A 24841-nucleotide genomic window follows, 5' to 3' on the forward strand; every position below is an offset into this window, starting at 1 on the left:
TAGAGTCCACCTTTCAAAGCAGCCATTTTCTCCAAGGGAGATGATCTTTGCTAGCTGGAGATCAGTTGTAAAAATGGGAGATCTCCAGGCCCCACCTGGAGGCTGGCAACTCTAGCTGCAGCCTGGGTCTGGTCACAGAATTTAAAAACAAAACAGATGTTAGTCTTGTGAGCGGGATGTTTGGGACAATGCATTATCATACATTATCATATCACCAGGGCTTTTTTGTAGCAGGAACTCCTTTGCATATTAAGTCACACCCCCTGATGTAGCCAATCCTCCAAGAGCTTACAGGGCTCTTAGTACAGGACCTACTGTAAACTCCAGGAAGACTGGCTACATCGGGGTGTGTGGTCTAATATGCAATGTAGTTCCTGCTACAAAAAAGGCCCTGCATATCACCAGGAAAAGCTTTTGACTAGAATCAAAAGGCAAAAATAGGGACAGGGATGTAACAAGTGTAAGAGCAAGAAAATAGAGCTTTTCCTGGAAAAGTAGGTCTAGTAGGGCAAACCTGATATAAATCTCACATGCAGAAATAAATTCCAGAAGGGTATAAAGATATTACTCTGTAATAATATCAATGTAAGCTTAAATTGCCTGATCTAACCTTTGGACTCATGATGACCACAGTAAATTATATTATGGTGTCAGGTATATGAACCTGCACGTTCATACAAGGCCTGTAGAAATAGCTTGTCACCACAATGTGTGCTATCATCACTGTAGTGTATTAAGACATTCACCTATGATTACAAAAATTGCAGTGACCCTGTGTATGGTCCCTCTTGGAGTACTGGACTCTCCATATGATTCCCACTGTTAGTCCTTCATGTCCCCCAAAATGTGATCTGGACCACAGAATCATATTAATCTTAAATGCCAAGAATTTAATGTTTTGGCCTAGAGCACATGCTCCCTTAAGAAAGCTTTTGCCGTAGTATAATAAATTCCATGTTGTTTCCATGGGGAAGAGCCCCAGGACTTAATACGATCATGAGCATGATCAAGGGAACAATCCTGTCAAAGTTAAGCAATTTTGCCCAACTGATTGCCATGGGGCATGCTGTTAACACTCTCTCACTGAAACCACAGAAGGTTGCACAGAATCACAGAAGAGTACTTTTCTATGTCTTCTCAAGCCCCAACTGTCTGCTTAAATAGGCAGCTCTTTCAATCTTTCACCCCACACCTTAATTACAGTTTTATGATGAAAATCAATTGTGTTCTGGCAAGCTAGAGAACATTCATTTACACCAGGGATAAACATGGCTCCAGGGCCATATGTGGCACACTGGAAGATGCCACCTGTCTCTTCAGTAGTTCTCAGCCCAGAAGTAAGAGGTATGCAGTGGGGAATGACAGCTGTGACCAAGGAACGCACTGCAGGAGCGAATTGACATTCTACAACAGCCCTGGAGCAAGCAAGCAAGCTGATCTATACAGCCCCTCTGGTGCTGGCTTGGATTTGGGCCATGGGGTCAATGGCTTTGGGCTGCACCTTTATGAATAATACTCTCTTCCTGGGATTTGCCTGAAAAATCTCTGGCAGCTACTATGAAATATGGCTCCAGTCATATTCTTTCTTTCTTTCTTTCTTTCTTTCTTTCTTTCTTTCTTTCTTTCTTTCTTTCTTTCTTTCTTTCTTTCTTTCTTTCTTTCTTTCTTTCTTTCTTTCTTTCTTTCTCTCTCTCTCTCTCTCTCTCTCTCTCTCTTTCTTTCTTTCTTTCTTTCTTTCTTTCTTTCTTTCTTTCTTTCTTTCTTTCTTTCTTTCTTTCTTTCTTTCTTTCTTTCTTTCTTTCTTTCTTTCTTTCTTTCTTCAAGTAAGATTATATTCTTTAGGGCTGTGTGGAATATTTGCTCCAAAGCATTTTCAACATAAAAAGTATGGTTGCAAGAGGACATACTTAAGTAGGTGAATGTATGGTGGCAGCTACAAGCATAGACAGCTTCAAGAGGGGATTGGATAAACATATGGAACAGAGGTCCATCAGTGGCAATTAGCCACAGTGTGTTGATGGAACTCTCTGTCTGAGGCAGTGATGCTCTGTATTCTTGGTGCTTGTGGGGGGGGGCAGTGGGAGGGCTTCTGGTGTCCTAGCCCCACTGATGGACCTCCTGGTTTTTTTGGCCACTGTGTGACATAGAGTGTTGGACTGGATGGGCTATTGGCCTGATCCAAAATGGCTTCTCTTATGTTCTTATGACTGGAATGTTCCTTCCAGTTTTTGAGAATATTCCCATTTTTCAAGCCATTTCATAGCCTTTGTCCCCAATCTATTTCAGCGCTATTTCCTGCCCAGCTTCTGTAAGAGTTCTTTCTGACCCCAAACTTCTTTCTCCTTCCCTGCAGAACAACAACCAAATAGGGAACTTGTGATGAGTGTGATGTCACAAAACCACATAGACAGTCATTTTGGCCATGTGACATCATCATGGATGCTCCCTGTGCTGTGTGAACTAGTTGCATTCTTTGCTCTCTCTGTCACTGCTGCACTGTGGAACAAGATGGAAAGCATCAGTCTTGGCTGACTTCAAGAGAAAGATACAACCGGGTTCGTGTAGAATGAGGACTTGAGTTTTTGCCCCTTTTTACAGTGGCTTGTTTAAAAATACCAGTTCAGGGGCGAAAGATGCCTCTGTTGCCTTTGGCCTATCATTTATGCATGAGAATGTCAATTTCAATACATTTGTTAGTTTCTGAGGCTGGGATGCTAAAAAGCTGTGGCTAACTTCTCTCCTATCTGCATTTTTCATACTATTGCTAATTAAATGGCCATTACCAAGTGACGTCTTAGGAAATCAGCAGTTGGTCTCTTACTTGATATTAAAATCAAATAAGCAGGTGAATGTATGAGAGCTGTGCTGACTTCAGCAGTGAAATAAACTCTCTGTCTCATAATAAGACTATTTACATCCCTGCTTTTGTATTCCTCTGCGATAAAACTTGATTATCTTTATGTTCCATTTGCTTCTCTTGGACAGGCGTTGCTATTAATGTAACCGCATCTCCAGTCCTGAGTGATCTTGCATTGAAATAGTCTTGCTTAGCTTTAGAACACTTGTTTTGTGCCCATTTGTAAGCATTTGTTACTTGTAGGAGTATGCAGTGCCTTCCCCTGAAATACTGTACATCAGCAAATGTTAATCAGAATCTGACTGTCTTGCAATTTTGTAAAGTTCCAGGAAGCAGAATGCAATTGTTTCATTCTAGCTGGAGACAGGGCTGGCCCTAGACTGTCTGCCACCCTAGGCAAGGCTAACTTCTGGCATGCCCCTCTGCACTGATGTCACTGAGTCACATGGCAAATTTGGCACCCCCGAAAGGCCGGCACCCTAGGCAATCACCTAGTTTGCCTAGTGGCAGGGCTGGCCCTGGCTGGAGATAAAATGGGGGTATTAATGCTGTTTTAAAATAGTTAAAAATGTAGGCTCCAGTCAAGAGAACACTCATCTTTCTCTCCTCCTGGAATCCTCAATTTCTTCTCCTTACCCTGATTGCTTCTATTCCTCCCGCCCACCCAACAAACTAGGAAGGAAATACAGGAGAAAGTTAGGTGCACCCACAATTCCTTGTGTGTTCCCCTCAGTGCAACTTGGTCATAATTTTCACAGGGGGAGGGAAGGAGAGAAAGCTGAAGATGAGGTGCAAACTTAGGTAGTTACTCTTTCAGTTTGGGGTGCAGCCAGAAAGATGACTTGCGAATACAAAGGAATTAGGCTCCTCTATGGATGAGTAATTAACACAGCAATGGTGCACGACTTGATTAAAGAGTAGATAAAAGCTTATTTAGGAATTAACATACTTGATAAGAAAGTCAGAGATAAGTCCTTAACTACATCTCTAGCTGAGAGAAGAAGATATTGGATTTATATCCCACCCTCCACTCCGAAGAGTCTCAGAGCAACTCACAATCTCCTTTACCTTCCTCCATCACAACAGACACCCTGTGAGGTGGGTGGGGCTGGAGAGGGCTCTCACAGCAGCTGCCCTTTCAAGGACCATCTCTGCCAGAGCTATGGCTGACCCAAGGCCATGCTAGCAGGTGCAAGTGGAGGAGCGAGGAATCAAACCCAGTTCTCACAGATAAGAGTCCACACACTTAACCACTACACCAAACTCCAGAGAGAAGGTAAGACTGAGTGTGGCAGTTTTGAGAATAAGGGAAATTGCCCTAAGTAGCAACCCGGAGACAGACAAAGAATGACACTTAACAGAAATGACCTCACTATCTTATCCAATTGTTTTCTTCCTGCCCCCTTCAGGGTCTTTTTCTCTTCTTTTTCAATACAAGTTTCTAGCTAAGAGATTTGTTTAGGTCTGTAATAATTAGTAATTTTATCAACAGTACACGGTATTCATAAAGCTCATTTCAAGGGTTCAAAGTATGTCTTGTCCTTTATATATTAATCATTACAACTATCCTGTAAAGCAGGTCGGTATTCTTATTGCTGTATGACAGACCAAGACATAAAATTTAAATCAAGGATTTTCTGATTCATGGATTATAGCTCCAAACCTATACAGGATGTGTATGTGGTGTGTATGTGTGCGTGTATATATATATTAGCCGCACATAGTGGTACTGGCAACTGATATGCTCCTGGCCACAATTGCAAGCACAAGTTGTAAACTTTAAAGCCCAACATAGCTGGGAACCCACACTGTGAGAACCTACTCTTTCTTTATGAGCCCAGGCTCTAACTGAAGTTGGGAAAGCAACACACCAGATCAGAAGAACATGGACAGCCCAACATAGGACTTTTTATGTGATAGCCCCTAAACTCTGGAATGCTGCATCAATTCAGGTCATAGGGTTCTAGTATTCTAGTGCTGGGATGTGCCTTTCAGGCCATCTAGTCCACTCCCCCCTCCCCCATACTTTATGGAGAAATGTTAGATCAGATGGCAGCACAACCTGTGCTTGAAGACCTTCAGAAAAGAGCAAGCCACCTGCCCTAGTACTTAGTTCTATATTGCATCTTAACATTAAGCCATTCTGTGTCCTGCTCAATGTCCTGTTGTATATCTTAATAATGTATTTGTTTAGCATGTTTTAATGTGATAGTAGATTGTTGTCCAATGTAAGCCACATTGTGCACTTGGGAAAAACAGACTAAAACATTTTTAGAAGAGATTTTTTTTTTAAAAGGAAATCTGTAGCAGTAGATCACTAACAGCCAATGATTAGTACTAGAGTTTGGTTTTGTGATAAGGTAATGGAGCAATAATGTCATATTTTGTGCCAGTATCAAATCCTGTCCTGAATTTGAAATGTGAGCTCAGATAGATAGCTAACACGTTTGTTCTCTTCACAGACAGGAGCTTCTGTTCCATGAACAATGGCCACAGTTCACATGCCATAATTTAGTCTTGTTTTCAGGGATTCGCTAGCTATCATTTATTTTATCATACAGCAAGTTTCAGACCCTCAAGCAGTAGAACAATTTAGGCCAACCGAAAATCCTGGCCTTGGACACTGGCAACAGGATTCTGGACTCCTTTTGAAACTGCACACAAGACAAGCTCTGCAAAATGAAATGTAGAAGTCTCATTTTTAAAAGGAAGCTCATATTTTCAAGGATCTGAATTCTATACATGAGGACTATCAGACAAAGCTAACGCTTGGTTCTAACCAGGGCTTTTTTTGTAGCAGGAACTCCTTTGCATATTAGGCCACACCCCACTAATGCAGCCAATCCTCCTGGAACTTACAGTAAGCCCTGTACTAAGGGTGTTTTTACACTGACAGTTTGTGACTATCACCACATTGGAAACTCACCTTTTACATTACCTAACGTTCTCACAACTGTTTTTCATCATTGCTGCCTGAAGTATCTACGTTTGTTTTGGTGAGATGAGTTCTGATGCTGCTGCAATGTTTTTCTCGAAACTAGTTTTGATCTGGTCATTTCTCTACAGGCGTTTCAAACTTGTATTGTAGAAGTTTTCATGCGTTTTAAAAGACTCCTCCAAAAGCGACAAGGTGCAGTAATTTGTATGAGAACTGACAGCACTTGAAATTTTTACGTATCATTGCTTGCTTCATCTTGTAATTTAAATTTGTATTGTTTTTGCAGTGTTGACATGATTTCCAAGCATAAGAACATAAGAACATAAGAGAAGCCATGTTAGATCAGGCCAATGGCCCATCCAGTCAAACATTCTGTGTCACACAGCGGCCAAATATATATATATATATATATATATATATATATATATATACACACACACACATACACACTGTGGCTAATAGCCACTGATGGACCTCTGCTCCATATTTTTATCTAACCCCCTCTTGAAGGTGGCCATGCTTGTGGCCGCCACCACCTCCTGTGGCAGTGAATTCCACATGTTAATCACCCTTTGGGTGAAGAAGTACTTCCTTTTATCCGTTTTAACCTGTCTGCTCAGCAGACATATACATTTACATCATATACATTTAACTAAGCGCTGGTATTCCATCTGCACTCCAATCAGAGACTCCCCCCCAAACTGAAACGCTTTCAGCAGGAAATATAGAAGTTTGACTACGCAAAATGAGCAAAGCAAATCCACCAATGTAAAAGGAAATAATTAAAGCAGAACTGTGGCAGGCGATTTGAAGACTCTAAAACTCTGGATCAAACTGAATGCAAAAACACCCTAAGAGTCCTGTAAACTCTTGGAGGACTGGATACATCAGGGGTGTGTGGCCTAATATGCAAAAAAATTCCTGCTACAAAAAAAGCCCTGGTTCTAACATTCTAGCCAGTACTGTGATACATTCCACCGTATGCAGGCATTTTACTGCTTGGCTACACAGAGATAACAGACCATTTTATTTGTCTTTAGCAGGGGTCATTTTATAGAAAAATAGGTGGTGGAGCTCATCCAGGGATTGTTATGCAGCTGCACATACTATTCAATGGACAAGGAGGTGGAACTCTCAGAAGGAGGAGGTGGAACTCTCAGAAAGGTTCAGGAGCTGCACTCTCATGAGCTCCCACTGAATCTTTAGGCCTGGTCTTTAGTTGATAAAAAGGTAAAGGTGCAAGCACCAGTTGTTTCCAACTCTGGGGTGACGTTGCTTTCATGTTTTCATGGCAGACTTTTTACAGGGTGGTTTGCCATTGCCTTCCCCAGCCATCTACACTTTCCCCCCAGCAAACTGGGTACTCATTTTACCAACCTCGGAAAGATGGAAGGCTGAGTCAATCTTGAGCCGGTTACCTGAATCCAGCTTTCACCGGGATTAAACTACTGGATTGCTTTAAGGGGGGGGCAGGTCTATACCAAGTTGGACCTCTGGGGCACGTACAACTTGGTGCGGATCCGCGCAGGAGATGAATGGAAGATGGCTTTTGGGACCCACTATGGCCAATACGAGTATCTCGTGATGCCCTTCGGCCTGACCAACGCCCCCGCCGTCTTCCCCTCTCAGCCGCTCCAACCCTGCGCATACTACTCATGGCAGCTGACATCTGCAGAGCGCAACCACACCATCTGGGAGCGGGAACTCCTGGAGATCAAGACCGCCTTCAAGGTTTGGAGGCATCACCTTGAAGGGGCCCGCGACCCCATTCAGGTCCTGACTGACCACCGGAACCTGGAGCATCTACAGACTACTCGATGCCTCACCCAGCGTCAGATCCGGTGGTCCCTCTTCTTTATTTAACAAATGTCTCATTTGCATTTGTAATATTGTAATCTCCCTTATAATTTTCTTTTCCCCTGGCCTTTTTCTCAGTTCCCCTTCTTTTTTCTTTATTTCATTTTGAATGTCCAATCTCTGTTTTTCTTTTGCCCTCTTATCTTTGATATTCAATGTAATCAATATGCCTTTCATTACTGCTTTATAAGCATCCCAGACTGTCTGAAATTCTATATTCTCTTTATCATTTATTTGGAAGAAAGCATTAGTTTCATTTTCTAGAGATATCACTATTTCTTTATTCTGTAGTAAATCTTCATTCAATCTCCATCTTCTCAATTTAGACAATTTTGTAATCCACATTATTGGGTTATGGTCAGTCCCAATTTTAGGTAAAATCTCTATTTTCTTTGTTATAAGACCTAAGTCTTTAGTGTCTCACAACATGTCAATTCTGGAAAAAGTTTTATATCTTGCTGAAAAAAAGGTATAGTCCCGCACTTCAGGATTAAATTTTCTCCATATATCCTCCACATTTTCTTGTTTGACCAATTCAAAAAAAGACTGGCAATTTTCCTTCCTTATTATTTTTTTTACCCCCAGACCTATCCAGTGTGTTCTTAATTGTTCCATTAAAGTCCCCCATTATCAAAACTTGGTCATAAGTCAGTTCATCAAATTGTTGTATAATGTCTTTTAAAAAGCATCCTTTGCACCATTTGGTGCATACAGTCCCAATAACAATGGGTTTTTTTGCATTTAATATTATTTCTACCTCTACAAATCTTCCATCTTTATCTTTAAACACTAATTCCGGCTACAATTCTTGTTTAATATAGAAAATCACTCGCCTTTTCTTCTGTTCAGCCAATGAATAAAATTCTAGTCCCAGTTGTTTATTCCATAAAAAATTATAATCCTTTTGTTTGATATGCACTTCTTGTAAACAAACTATATTACAATTTTGCTTTTTAATCCAATGAAACATTGCCTTTCTTTTTTGTGGTGAATTTAGTCCATTTACATCCCAAGATAATAATTTGTATTCCATCATGGTGCAAATTCTTTATGTTCATCATAAAACCTACGTAGTTCCTGCGTGCTTGTAATTGTAATCCTTTACCTTTCAGCTCAAAGCTCAGACCTTCAGGTATTATCCATCTATACCTCATTTCATTGTCACGTAGTTTTTCTGTCAATTTTTTGTAAGCTTTTCTGTCATTTATCACTTGTCTTGGCTATTCTTTCATGATTCTTACTCTGCTGTCTCCCACTATCAATGTTTTTTCAAAGTTTTTGTTTATGATTTTTCCCGCAATTTCTTTTGTCATAAATCTAATCACCACATCTCTTGGCAGATTATTCTTTTTTGCATAGAGTGAATTCATCCTATACATATAATCATACATATTTCTATTCCTTTCAGGATCTTCCTCCAAAAATTCTGCAATTATTTTTATCATATAGTCTTTCAAATCAGATTCTTCATCCTCTGGTTCAACTCTCAAACGAATCTGTCTCCATCAACTTACAGTCATGTATTATCACCTTTTCTTGTAATTTTAACAAGGTGGAATCATGTGTTTTCACTCTCTCTTCCACCTCTTGTACTTTTTAGTTATTACAGCAGTCTCATTTCTGAGATTCTCTATTTCTTTTTTTAATTCTTTTTTTGAGTCCTCAATATCCTTTCTAATTCCTTTTTTAGAGGCAGTTATCATTTCTTTCACCCCTTTCATTATCCTGGTCTCCATTGCATCTAGCTGGGTCTGCATTTTCTCCGTTGAAGAAGACCTAGTACAGATTTGCTTCGGATCTGACATGTAAAAAAATATTGAAAATTTTTATCTCTCCAAATTAAATTTGTACCATCAGGTTTAATAGAGTAAATCTTGCCCTTTCAAATGAACCCAAATTCACCATCCTCTGAGCCTCCCAGGCTCAGATATTAATATTTAAAGTTTTTATTTTCCCCAAAATGGCAGTTGCGACTTTTGCTTCACTTTAAACATTTTTCTTTCTTTCCCCTTTATCCAATTCAAATCTTCTTCACCACTGTCCAATAGTCCTTATTTTAAAATTGCCAGTTCAATTAACTCCTCCAATTTTTATTTTCCCAGTCACTTTAAAAACATTGTTAAAACTTTATCCTCCCAGCAATGGCCGCTGATGTTATTCTCTCTGATACTGTAATCCTAGAGTAGGCTGATTACTTCTTCTACTTTCTTCTTCTTCCTCTGGTACTTCCTGCTTTTCCTGCCACCAAGTCTCATTTCACTGGTAGAGAAATCTTGCAATGTCTGACGTACTTCCTGTGTTGACTGTGAGTGCTGCAGATCTATGACGATGGGACAACTTCCTCTTCCGCAGATAGACTAAACAATAAATTCCTTTCTCCTTTTAGCACTGTCTCTTAGATTTACAAAGTTCAAATTTAGCCCCTTTTCTTCTCCTCCTCTCAAGCTTCCATTATATCCAACTCCCACCTTTTAATTTCGTTTTGTTTAGCTTTAAATAGTCCCAGAGTGAAGAGATAGCAATTGATACCTTTTTTTTTTTTGTAATTTATCCAAATCAACACCAGTCTTTTGTAGATTAGATGTTTAAAGTTGTAAAAGAAGATTCGGATCCTGTCGAGCTTAAGTCAAATAGATGACTCTGGAAACTTCTGCAGATGATGAATATGCAACTTCTCTCCAGAGATCCCTCAAAGCATCAAAAGAGCCCCGTCCGGAACTGCCCCCGTTAAGGAAAGCAGCTCAGCTCGCCATTTTCCGATCCCGAAAATCCCGACTTCCTGGACTTTGACCTTGGACTGGCTTTGGACTCCTGCCTTCCTGCACCCTGAGAATGTGACAAGTTTACTCTTGCATCAAGTCCGGCAGCCCTGGCAAATGACAGCAGAAGATGAGCACGTCTAATATTGTATTTATATTATTCAAAGCCTTTTGAGAGAGGTTGCTGTAGGGCAACACCATATCAGACAATCATTCTAGGGAGTTTGCATGAAATGTGCAGTCCTCCCACTATCCCACCAACATGATTGGAAGCAGCTAGCTTGGCATGGTAGGCAGTTGGGATTTAGTTGGAAGAGCTTAATCTATGATTAATCTATGATTAAGCTCACTAGATATTTGCCTTTTCAACTCAGACAATTACATTGAGGCTTCTGCATCAGTACCACAAGAGGTCACCAGTGGCATTCTTAGGGCACCAGAAAGGGCATATTTTGGACGAGACTGAGGATGTATTCACACTTCACTAAATGATGCGTTTGAAACTAGATTTTTGCTATTCTTACACTGTAAAAATCCAGTTGCAAAATGCATGGTTTAGTATAGTGTGAATGCAGCCTGAGTCAAAAAGATCAAATGCAGAGGCTGCTGTTGTTGGGGAGACTTCCCTCCCCCTTTATTTTAATAAAGGTCTTTATAGAGAGTTTTTGACCTTGCTGCTGGAATTTTATTTGTAGAAAGAATAACTAGGCAAAAAAAAAATAGCTTCAGAATGCACAGAAGTGCGTTTTGAACCATTTCCTCGAACAACTCTGCTGGGTTAACTTTGCATACTGCACAGTTTCCAAGGTTTGCCCTTGTTAACTGTGGGGGATAGGTAGAATCTAGCATGGCCTGAAGAATCTGTTCAAGGATGTAAAAATCCAAATGACCTGTAACCTCTGGTGGCAGAACAATTGGGGCTGGCCTGATATCTTGGTTGCTGGGTTAGGGAGCAGATTTCACTTCCTATTTAGCTTCTTAAAAGCATCACTGACTTCTAAATTTTGAGGAAAAAATTAAAACCGTTCCTGCTGTTAGTGCCACCTGGGAGTCCCAGGGTCAGCTTTGGGTATTATAAATTCTTTCCTTTATGTTGTCACACGGAACATCGGAGTGTATGCTGCCTGTGGCTCAGTGGGCAGCTGAAAAGAAGAGAGGTATTTGTGCAGAGGCCATCCCTGAAGCATCTGAGGAGTCTGAAGGCCAGTGTGTGCATTTATGTATGTAAGGAGTTATTTTGAAGACAGGGCCTGTAATAACAAAGAGAATGGCCTTGTCACATCTGATGGATGACTAAAACTTTGGCTGTTTTTACAAACCTGCCATTTCTGAAAAATTATGTACCTAGCTGACTTCCTGGAATACACAAGAAAACTACATAACAACATGTTGCTAAAATGATGCAGGATCCACTTTTCTGTAGCTGCTTTCCAGACTTCTGTGGAATGGGTTATCACAGCCATGAGAGAAGCAAAGAATGGGTGGTCACATCATGCATATGTGGGTCCAAGAGGGTTGCCAATTCAGGATTGAGAAATACTTGATTTTGGAGGTGGGGCCTGTGGAGGGCAGGGTTGGGAGAGGAGCAATTTCAGTGGGGTATAATGCCACCATTGCACCATACAAAGCAGCCGCTCATACAAAGCTGATACAAAGCTGATGAGACCAGTTTTAATCTCAGATCTCCAGCCACCACCTGGAGGTTGAAAATTCTAGATTCCAACCATGGAAACAACTTCTTGGAGTGATCTCAAGTGGGTCAGTCCCCCTAATACTCTTTGATGGGGTGAAGGTGCTGTCTTTCATCTCAGCTCTCCTTCTGTAAAAGAAAAACAAGGACAGGTGTGGGGATACATATTACCAAATCAAAGAGCAGCATACATAGTAGATGATTAATATAGTGCACCACATTAGGCCTATGAATCAGACAGTGTAGATTCCTACTCCTGTGCCAGTGCAACATTAGCCTCTGAGAGACAGAGTGCTACAGATATATACACACAGCATACTGAGGAGGCCTCTTTGAATGTATAATAAATTGCCCACTCCAGGGATACCATCCAGCACTCCACCCTTATTTGATGAGATTGTCTGCACAGCCTATTCATGAATGAGGCTTATTGCTAGGTATGGGGCTCCTTCTGCCCATGGCCCACTGCATGGCCTTCAGTTGCAATTGCTCTTAACACTAGAAGTCCTGCTAGGCCTCCGTGAGAAGAGGGGAGAGGGTTATAACACCAGGATCCTCTCTTCACCACTGACCTCTGCACCCCAATGTTTGTTTGTTTCTTCAATCTGTATCCCACTCTCCCAATTATTTTGGGGCTCAGAGCAGGTCACATCATGAAATAAACAAATCATAATATAGTTAGAACACACTACTTGAAAAATTCCAAACATTTTCAGTTTATCAGATGGCACATAATTACACAGTGACACTGTCCCAGGAGGGGAAAAGGGAGGAAGGAATAGGCAAGAAAAACTGTATAGGTGGGAACTCTCCTGACTTCACCCATATGATTGGCAGTACATTTCCATTTTATAGATCCTGAGGAACTAAGTCAGCATTTAGAGCAGGATCAGCTAGAACATCCCTGGCCCTCTTGTAATAACTCCATGGAATGCCTCACCCTCTTAGCTGTTTCCACTCCACCTGTGTGACCATGAAGTACTGGGGACTGAAGAAAAGCCCTCATTGGCCTAGGCAGGTTCATCCTGCCTCATCCATCTGGCATTATGCCAGAAGCCTTTCTTCAGCATTTGTTTGCAGGGCTGCATCTTACTTCAGAGACCAACCACACCCCCACCAGAGGCCTGCCAGGTTGCTTCTTTCCTCAGGAGCCATCCTTGCAGCCTGTCTGCAGCCCTGTCTCCTACAAGTCTGTCTGGTTGCACTGTGGCTGAGGTGAGTAATGCCAGGCCAGACACACTTCTTACCAAGTATGGACAGTTTGGTACTATTCCAACAGTGCACAGCCTGGCCAGAGGTGCAAGTGGGTCATCCTGTTTGTCTGCTATCATCATGGAGGAGACAGGAAGGACTTGTATTGCTGCTGCTGGTAATGTTAGTTGAGGTCAATGTTCCTTCTAAGCTGAGTTAGTGTGAGCTAGCTCACAGTTTTTTAGCCTCCAGCTTACACATTTTTGTTTTAGGTCAGGAAAAAATAGCCCCAGAGCAAACTAATTTATGCAGTAGCTCACAATTTTAATGCCAGTAGCTCCCAAAGTAGAATTTTTGCTCACAAGACTCCACAGCTTAGAAGGAGTATTGGTTGGGGTCTTGCCACCTGACACTAGGTCAGGTTGGGGTCATTGAGATGAATGCCCTAGTTTGGGATGTGCAAGCATGCAGAAGGCTTCCCATTGCTGCACCATGGCCAGCACGGAATATTTATTTTCTACACTGTCGTCTGGCTTTTCCTCCCAAGCAGATCAGGGCAGTATACCTATATACTCCCCCCATTTTATCTTAAACACAATGCTGTGTGCTTGATAGGCTACACTGAAAGGTACTGAAAATGCTGACCATCTTATGACTTTGAATGTATTCTATGATCTCAAGAATTATCATTATCAAGACAATGTTGCAAAGGGAATATTTTTGGACTGAATTCTTCATCATGAAAATTGACCTTCCTTCCTTCCTTCCTTCCTTCCTTCCTTCCTTCCTTCCTTCCTTCCTTCCTTCCTTCCTTCCTTCCTTCCTTCCTTCCTTCCTTCCTTCCTTCCTTCCTTCCTTCCTTCCTTCATCTCCTAACTACAGCTGGTGAGTTCCATGGCTTGAACCAGAATTTTAACCCAAGATTGTTTAGTCCTATATAACTCTCTAACCACTTTATGAGAGCCAGTTTGGTGTAGTGGTTAAATGTGCGGTCTCTTATCTGGAAGAACCAGGTTTGATTCCCCACTCCTCCACTTGCAGCTGCTGGAATGGCCTTGGGTCAGCCATAGCTCTTGCAGAGGTTGTCCTTGAAAGGGCAGCTGCTGTGAGAGCCTTCCAACCCACCTCACAGGCTGGCTGTTGTGGGGGAGGAAGATAAAGGAGATTGTGAGCCACTCTGAGATTTGGAGTGGAGGGCAGGATATAAATCCAATATCATCATCATTATCATCATCATGCTGGCTTTCATGCTGGCCAACTTTAGCAAAAGCACATATGCAAGGAGCAGAGGAAAAGAGGAGAATTCCATACGTGTGTCACTAGAGAAGGTCTTTCATGACATCTCCAAAGGTAAGGAGGCAAGGCTCTGAAAGAGACATGTATGATACTCTCTGACTCTTCTCCAGGACTGGCAAAGGACCCACCATCCCAACTAACCACTGATCTTTGCACAGAACATGAAAGAGTAGCTTCAGAGACCTTCTGAGGAAACTTAGCCACAGTCTCCTTCAAATTTGGAGCCCTCATAGAACTAGGATTGCCAGTTGGGGACTGGGAAATCCCTGGTGATTTGGGGAGGTAGAGAGTTTGAAGAGGGGAGGGACCTCAGCAGAGATGTAATGCCAAGAGATAGAGTTCACCCTGCAAAGCAGCAATTTTCTTCAGGGGAACTAATTTGTGTAGTTAGGAGATATCTAATCTTCACCTGGAGGATGACAACCCTACTTAGAGCACTTTCCTCTGCATGCCCAAATTGGAAGCTGGATTGTGCCTAATGGTAAAATTGTGCCTAATGATAATGATTGTGCCTAATGATAAGTGGGGACAATCTTCTGTTTTGAATTTATTCAATGATCCAGTTCTCAGCAATCACCATTATCAAGGCAATGTTGCATAGTGGATATTTTGGATGGTATTAGTCATCATTAAGCCCTTCCTTCCTTCCTTTATAGGAAAATACCCACACAATAAAAAAAATCGCTATGATAAGAAAGAAAGATTCACCATAGTTTATGGCAACAACAAAAATAAGCTCCTAAAATTGTTAATGTGGAAATAAAAGGTGAGAGAAAAAAATAAAAAATAAAATCAATATTTATTTTTTTCAAACCTGGCAACAAGGAAAAACCCCTCTCAAATATTCATTAGTGCACTAAACCATAAATCATGAATAAAAGACTTCATAAAATGAGTAAATATTGTAAAATATACATTTTGATTCATAACTGCTACATGTTTGACAGTTCAGTGCTAGAATTTTAATGTTATTCCCATCTAAAAGATAGGCAGGAAAAGAAAGGTGTGCAGGTCTTACATATTTCACTATTTATGGGGAAAGGTATGCTGTGACAGAGATATTGTTTTATCAAGAGGCCTGTTCCATATACCTCTGGTTGATGGACCATAAAAAGGCTTTCCCAAAATTTTTGGAATACAAGATAGCATCAAAGAGAGATGTAGCTCATCATTGTGGAAGTTTATAAAGGTGATATTTATAACTGTGTTATTTATGTGAGGATGGAAATAAAACCAATTTCCCTCCAGAGATTCTTTTCAGATCTTTCTCAGTTCCAGAGGAATGTCAAAAACCATACTAGTCAAAATTCTATAGTAGAAGAGAACTTGATTTTCTTTGACTTTGAAACTGGGGTATGGTGTAGGCTCTCTCCTTTGGGAAATGACAGACCATTGACCTTTCATCCTTTCACTGTCAAAAGGGCAGAGTTGCTGCAGGATGAAGGAAAACCAGAATGGCCTGGAGATCAGTATTAGAAGACAGGAGTGTAATATACTGCTGCCATTGAATTTGCCACCAATTTAAGGCAAATTTGAGAAGGAAGAAAACTTCTGAAAATTCTGATGGTAAAATTTAAAGGTTGCATCACACTGCCCAAGAGGAGCCAAAGTCTGAAAGATTCTGTGTTTGATAAGTAGGTCACTTGGCTGCAGTTTATTACTTTAAAGCAGGGGTGGCCAACAGTAGCTCTCCAGATGTTTTTTGCCTACAACTCCCATCAGCCCCAGCCATTGGCCATGCTGGCTGGGGCTGATGGGAGTTGTAGGCAAAAAACATCTGGAGAGCTACCGTTGGCCACCCCTGCTTTAAAGGATGCTTGAGTGTGCACCAGTTTCACTCACGTTTTGCTACCTCCCCCTCCGCCCCCCCAGTCAGGCAGTTCAGCTGTTAATGAGCAGCTTGAGCATTTCAGGGAATTATTTTCTCCAAATTGATATAGTACCATACACTGCAGTAGGCGGCATTTCTCTCAGGTGTGACCTCACACAGCTCAGTGGAAATCACAGTGCAGCTCCCCACCCTGTTGTTACTGCACACTGCTCCAAGCCAATAATTTAAATAAAGAATAAAAAACCCCATCAGTTAATGATTACAAGTGGAAGACCTTATGCATGGCTTTTACATTCGTTTTTCCCACTATTTCCTCTTTCCATTCCTTGAAAGCCCCCATAGCTTCTCCCTTTTTCCTGCTTCCTTCTCTCCTTGCTGCCCACCAGCCAACCTACCTTTTTCTGCCCCCCATCATTAACTTTCCCTCCTTCCCTTCTCCTTCAATCTCTACATGGAAACACTATGGCCCAGTTGTGCAGAGCTGCCTGCCAAGATGGGCCCAGTTGCACAGTGAGAAAGCCTTAAGAACTTGCAGAGACATCTAATTTTCCCCTGTATCCTTTTCCTTTCTCTTCTTCACATCTACCAACCAACCTTGCTCACAAACCCTGCCTTCCTCAGGCTTCCCCTCCAAAATCTCCAGGTATTTTTCAATCAAGAACTGGCAACTATATTTATCATTTACTTCACGTACACTCTGTTTCTCTCCATGATGGGGATTCAAAGCATCTTTAATCATTTATTGTCTTCTCAATGTTATACTTACAACCCTGTGAGGTAAGTTAAGAATTGTAACTGGCCCAAGTTCACTCAGTGAGATTCCAAGGGAGACTGGTGATTCGAGTTTCCCAGATTAAGTTTGAAACTAAGAACTGTACAGAACACTGGCTTTTGTGGTGCAGTTGCTGTAGAGAGAGCTTAAAAGCCTTGAATGATAGTCTACTGAATATTGTTTCATGGATGCCAATATCATTGGGGGAAAGCTTTGGGTTCCTGGGAAAAGTTGGTAAAGCAAGAAGGTATAACAGGTCTGGTTTCTATCTCATTTAATGAGCCTAGCAAAAGGAATAAGATAATTAGTTGAGAGATGCTCATTTTTAATGAGATGTCAAAATGGAACTAATAAAATGTATTGAGCAGGAAACAGCTGAAGTTTCTATAAGAGAAAAAGATTTGACAGATCCCTCTCTTGTTTGCTGATTACTTTCAGAGTTAATTAAAGCTTTTAATTTTTTTGTTTACAGTCTTTAATATCTTGCTAATAGCTGAAAAAATAACTGTTGTTGAAGATTATAGTATGAAATCTTTAAATTCCTAAAGTTGTGGAAAATAAAGTTAAATCAAATATAGTTTGCAAAGAATAGCTGGAAATTCTGTACTAGACAAGATTTTCTTATCTCTAATAGGAAGATTTGCTCATTAGCTAACGAAAATGACAAGATTTATTGATACATAGCTGTGAAACCAGGATAAAATTAAAAACTAGCCTTTTCTCCTATTTATATTTTAAAATACTTTATATTTAAAAATGCCTTAAAATGCTTATATTGAATTATTTAGAATCATATTTGGCCAATAATATATATATATGTGGTTTAAACAGTCTGATCATTTAGGAATACTTTATAAGTGTTTTTATTCTTACATATGCATGTTTTAATATAAAGGAATAATATTAAATATCAGAAACAGTTAATTTTTGTTTGTGATATGAATTTAAGCTTGTAAGTTTTTAGAGATAAAAAGTCTGGGAAATAGCCAACTAAGATAACATGAAGGTCTTTGTCCAGAGAAGGATATCATATTTCATTTTTAACAAGGAAGTTTTGATAAGACACCTGTGGATGAAAGGACAGTAAAAATTGAAAGTAAGCCAGAAACATCTTGTTTGTCAAATGTAAAATTAATGGATGTTATATTCAAAGAAAATCAAAATACGCATGTGTAGATGATGTCAAGAATGATGTAAAACTGGAAGGAAAACCAAGAGTATAAGAACTGAAACACCACTGTTGCTCAGTGGACCAGATCTGGATTAGTCTCATGGTAGGAAATTACCTGGTGGTTGCTGCCAGGTTGGCGCTATGAGAGGACCCAGCCTCTCCCCCTCCTGTTTATTGACATAAACCAAGGCTTGTTGTCTAGCAATAGCCACTGAGGATATTTGTTTCTTAAAGCTATAGATAGTGCTTCTCTTATTTGGGAAGAGAGAAGAAGGCATTTAAAAAAAAAAAAAATCAGATTTTTCACCCGATGAGGGTTGTTTTTCAGGTTTGTAGAAAGATCTGTGTTATTTGTTCATGGCTCCAGTCTCCGAATTTACATATGCACAGATCTGGCCATGCTGCATATTGTTGTTGTTCAGTCGTACAGTCGAGTCCGACTCTTTGCGACCCCATGGGCCAAGTCATGCCAGGCCCTCCTGTCTTCCACAATCTTCCAAAGTCTGCTCAAATTCATGTTTGTTACATCAGTAATGCTGTCCAGCCATCTAATCTTTTGCCATCCCCTTCTTCTTTTGTTTTCTGTCTTTCCCAGCATCAACATCTTCTCCAGTGAGTGCTCCCTTCTCATTAGGTGGCCAAAGTATTTGAGCTTCAACTTCAGCACCTTAGATATATTGATAAAGAAACTTTAAAAAAAAAAATCTTACTTCTTGATCTTTTTCTAAATCCATGTTACCAACATTAATGACAATCTGTTTGTATCATCAGCATTTTTTATATGTATAAGCCATTTGTTGACTTTAACAGAAGCAGCAGCAGTAGCAGTAGTGAGGGAATTCTCTGAGACAGTTATGTGATGGGCCCAAGTTTACCCTGCTGGCTTCATGTAATGGAGTGGGGAATCAAACCCGATTCTCCAGATTAGGGTCCGCCGCTATTAACTACTACACCAAACTGGCTTTCCAAACAACAAACAAGTCAATACCAACTCTAGAGGAGACTTATGGTCCCTACAATACAGGTGCTAAAAAAAGGCCACTAATCATAAAGAAAGTAGCAACCCCATCTTCTGCATAGCCATAAAGTTGTTTGGCACACTAAGTTGGATGGCGGGTGAGACAAGGTTAGATTGCCGAGAGTTACCATGGGCCCTTGGACCAAGATTTCATCTGCATACCCCCATATGACCCTGATCTAAATCAAATATCATAAGAAAACAAATCACTTGAGCTGACTGCTACCATACTTCTATAATAAACGAATCTGCATGTCCTTCCAACTGTCCATTTGTGGCAGGCATAACTAATCAGAAAATAAAATTAGGAATCTCAAAGTTGGCCACCAGCTTCAGGATAATTGTGGGAGTTCCATGGCCAAAATTGAAAGGAATCAGAGTAACCTAGGTCAGGTTATCTCAAGACCCTCCTCCCTGCCATTTGCAATAGAAGCCAAGCTAAATTCTGTTCCTCATTTATTAACACTAAGGCATATTAACATTCTGCTATCATGCATGTAAAGAGTGGGGGGTGGGGGAGAATACTTTTATTACTTTGATAAATTATGGGGGAATATTAACTCCCCCTACCCTGTTAATAATATTAACAAAGGTTTTCTGCTATACTACTATTAAATACATCCTATGTTGCCAACCAGGATGGATGAAGAGAAGCTGAGACCAAGATTTAAAAATAAGGGAAAGGATTAGAAATGGGGATACAGGAATGGCAGATCATGAAAGGAAGAGAGCAAACTGAAGAAGAAGAAAAGCTTAAAAAAAAGAGTTAGAGAAATTAAAGAAAATACAATTAAAGATTTTTTTCGGATTAGCCACCACACGCTAACAGAACTGCCCCTTTGTGGGATCTGATTGTACAGACTAAACTAAGGGACTGGCTGGAACTAAAAGAAGAGGGAAACCATAGACTACATAGACAGCAATTGAGTTTGTGTTGGAAGTTCTCAGCATATCTATTTGTTGCTTCATTAGCTTCATTAGTTGAAATCTTCCAGCCTACATAATGTTGTATGGTTGTTGTACTGATTACTGCTCTTGAATCTGATCAACATTTTTGTGGTGGTGATGTTTTTGAAGTGATTCATTTTAATATTGCTTTAATGTTGTAAGCCACCCTGAACACGCTTGCGGGATAGGGTGGAGTATAAATTGAAAAATTAAATTAAATTATGTAGGGTTGAATTCTTCTCATTTTGTACTCATTATTTTAGGAACACATGTTGCCCAAACTGGCAGTCTCCCAATTAGTTGGGGAAATTAACTTTTAAGTAGATAGAGTGAGAAGCAGGTAACTGGGGATCTCTACCTATGTATACCAGGATATTCCCTTAGAGAACTTTCAAAATAAACCAGACTGGAGTTCAACTGGAAAAGTGTTCTATTTTAAAGAATAAAGACCAAAAACATACACATAAAATGCACAGAAAACACAGAAGCTGGCTAAGAAGGAAAATAAGGGAGTAGCAGGGAAATAGATTTTGGAGAGGTGTTATTTACCGGTCCAGAAGAAGAGGTTTGCAGAGCTTAGTGAAACAGCCTGCATTTCACAAAGAAAGTGTGCCCACATACAAGTGGGGGTGTATGTAGGCACTGAGAACACACATTCTATGGAGCAGTTTGCTGGTATTTAAAGAAAAAATTGGCTCTGTGGCTGCCTGAAATGCTTGCCCCAAAGCAATACCTTGATTGGTTTTTTGAAGGTAACCCGTGACAGATTGACCTGACTTAAACAATAGATTTTAATGGCTTCTTGATGACTCTTGAGTACAGGATGGGAGGAGCTATCCAGTTGTATGAATAGTATACTTAAGATGAATGGACAAAGGAAGGTGTGATCAGGTGTGGATGAAGTTAAGTCAAAGTGAGGTGAGATTTTCTAAGGAAACCCATTGTTTAAAGTATGCATCTCGTGCAGGGTGGGGAGGGGGATTGTTAGTTTTGTCACCCTTTCTGTCTCATTGCCAAGATATGTGTCTGGAATAGTCTTTGGCTGATATCCATGTTCTGTCTCAGGTTGCTTGCATTTTTTTTATTTCGAGGTCAGGTAGTAGAGTGCACAAATATTTTGAGGCAATATTAAAGAGAGGTGTTTGTTTCTCTCTGCCGTCAAACTGCTTCTCTCTTTGGGAGGAGAAGTCTGACTGCTGACACACAGTTACAAGAGGAATATGTTACAGCCAGCTTAGCAATGTCTAAAACCTTCCTAAGAAGTTTCTTCATCTCCATAAATATGTCAGTGCTGGGGGGAATGGAGATTTCTTTATGACATTGAAAAGCTTATTATTTCCCCTTTGTTCTCCTAAATAAATGAATGCTGACTTCACAGACACAAAATCTTTACTCACATGACAAGTGTGGGTCTTGGGTTCAACATTAAAACATAGTCTGACATCCAGGGCTGTTTAGGGACATACTATTTCAGCAAAAGGATATTGGTAGTTGTTGTGCTGGTAGAAAGTGTACTAAGCTCAGTGGGTCAGCTTGATAAAATATTAAATTAGTTATATGCCTCTTCCTTCCCACACTGGCATAGTGCCCTGACACAATGCTCCTGGTTCTTTCAGTCCCTTTCAAAATACATAGCTTTCAGAACAAATGCATGACTCCTCATGAACTTTCCAGCACAAGAGATCTCAAAATCCCAAATGGGTGTTGTGGTATATTACAAGGTTTTCACCATTTTCTGAACAATCAGACTGACAGTATCCAGAATGAAGAACCCATCTCAAAAACTTAATTATACAATGAGGCACATCATCACAGATTCAAATTCTGGAGGAGGGTCTAACCTAAAATTTTATGGCAAATTTGGAAGCAAGTTTCATTCAGCTAAAAATATCTAAAGGATCTCAAGAGAACAAATACTTTAAATAAAGCATATGTAATTTTTCCAAAGAAATGTCATGAAGACCTGTCAATCTGCAATGAGAGAGTTCAAAAATCTCAAACTGCATATACCCCAATGGCGTGACTGATGCACTTGCCCACTGGAGATTTCTATCTCTACAGACATAACCATGACCATGAAATAAGAAAGAAAGATCTCATAATTCTCAATGAATATCTACAATTCTGAATCTTTTGCTGCATATTTGGACCTAATATGATTTTAGTGGGAATTTATTTTTCTCTCAAATTGCCTTGGTTTGTATTCTCTCTTATTATATGTTTATACCCATGCATACACATGAGCATGTAAGCCGCCCTGAGCCCGCTTCGGCGGGAAGAGCAGGATATAAATGAAACTAAATAAATAAATAAATAAACAACAATATGATAGCATCAACCAAATGCAGCCTGTGTTCTTGTATAATCAAGAATATTTTAATTATATTAATTATATTTGATGGATGTATCCACTTTGCTAAATCATTGTTCTCATTGTGCTCATATATATGTTTTGGTTATTAACTCTGATTTTTTTTAAAAAACAAAAATCATATTTTTAAATGTCAGGCCAGTCTATTTAGCAAAATTTGAGAGGTTGGAATTTCTTGGGATTAGTTGCTTCAGCTGTAGACATCAGAGGGGCCAACAAATAATGTGTCTAAGACACATTTGCTTTCAATAGATTAATCAATGAAATAAAATTAATAATGCAGTATCTCAACCCTGGAAATACATTTAGATTATTGATGATGCTAAGCATTCTCCAGGGCTAGATAACAAAGACGGATCATGTGAAGCCAGCAAAATAATCATACACTCTGATCTGAAGTATTTTAACACATTTCCTTGTTTCGTATAGCAGTTATAGTATCAGACAAGAATTTCAGAAATCCACACATTGCCAAGGAAGCTTGCTCAGTAATCTTGAGCCAGTCACCAGGGTCGGCCCTAAGGTGTGTGGCACTCCAAGCAACCTCACCGTCCACTGCCCCCTCCATGGCAGTGCCACTGCACCACCCACAGGGCGAGCAGTGCTAGTCGAAGCACCTGAGGGGCCCTAGGCACACCCCTGGGCAGCCCCCCTCCCCTCTTTTCTTGTCTGTGCCATCACAATGTGGCGCCACACTCTGGCCCCTCCCCTAGCACACTCAGAGGAGTGACTTCCTTCTTACCTGCTTTGATGCTGCTGCGGGCATCTCAGTCCAGCCTTCTCTCTTAAGAGAGAAGGCTGGACTGAGATGCCTGTGGCTGCATTGAAACAAGTAAGGAAGGATGACAGCAGCACTCCTTTGAGTGCACCCTTGGGCAGGGGGGCCATGGAAGGTGGCCTGCCCGCCGCCGATGCAAGCCAGTGAGCTGGCAGACAAACGGCAACAGTGGCGGCAAGGGAGAGAAATTAGGCATTTGTCTTGGTATCGGGGGGGGGGGGGGAGAGAGCCCAATTCAGTGCCTAATTTGCCTAGTGGGTGGGCAGGCCATGCCAGTCACATACTCTCAGTCTACCCCACCTCAGAGGATTGTGTTTGTGAGGATAAAATGAAGGAGTGGAGAAAAGCAGGGTATCATAGATATAATAAAAGCTCAACGTGTTGGCTCAGTGCTCAATTTTTATTGGAAGTTGTGGCAACCACAGGAGTGGTCTTGCACTCTGCCTGTCACCACTCTCCCCCTGTCATTGTGTAGCCTCTCTGTGACTCATCTACTGTTGGCCCTGTCAGGCCAGAACCCCAACAAAAGGCCACTGACCTTTGAGCAAGGCAGTTATCTGCTGACAGATTCTTCTGGAGGCTTACTGATCAGTACTGCCTCTCCTCAAAGCCTGTTGTAAGAAGTCTGGGAAATCCATCTCCCCCCCCCCCGCAAACAACAACAACAACAACAAACCCACCAATGCTGTTGCAAAGCAAACTGAAGCAAACAGTAAACTGTTCCTCTGTCCCCACCAACTCACAGTCTTACCTTAGTGACAGCCAACTCTTCTGTGTCCTCTTTGTCAACCTCAGAAAAGGCTGCAGAGCCACTGCGGTCTCACTAAAGTATCTCAGCACATGCAGCCTCTTAAGGCCACACAAATAACCAGGGAGACAAGGCCCCACTGGGAGTGTCCCCCCTAGGACATGCTAGCCAGAGGCTGGTCCTAGGCAACTCAGGCTGCTTTTCTCAGTAAACGGAGAGGCCTCAGGTCAATAGAATAGCATACAGTCCACCCTCAAAGCAGTTATTATCTCCAGGATAGAGAGAGATCTGGAATTCAGTTCTGATTCCAGAAAATCTTCATGCTCCTCCTGGAAGTTGGCTACCCTAGGCCTGGCAGCACCCTCTGGATGACTTGATGTCACCTGGTTGGAATTACTTAACTAGGCCAGGCTGCTTACTCCTGTTCAACAATAGAAAAAAAGCACATGGCTGAAATTACCGGAAAATTAGTGTACTAAAATTCCTTATGAAAAAGTGTACAAAATGCATAAAATTGAAACATTCACAAAGTGTATAAATACACGTGTACAATAATCTTTGTATGACAACCAAGGCTCATGCAAAAGCCACAATAAAGTGACTGTATATCTTTCTG

This window comes from Heteronotia binoei, chromosome 2 (assembly GCF_032191835.1).
Source record: "Heteronotia binoei isolate CCM8104 ecotype False Entrance Well chromosome 2, APGP_CSIRO_Hbin_v1, whole genome shotgun sequence".
Classification (NCBI taxonomy): domain Eukaryota; kingdom Metazoa; phylum Chordata; class Lepidosauria; order Squamata; family Gekkonidae; genus Heteronotia; species Heteronotia binoei.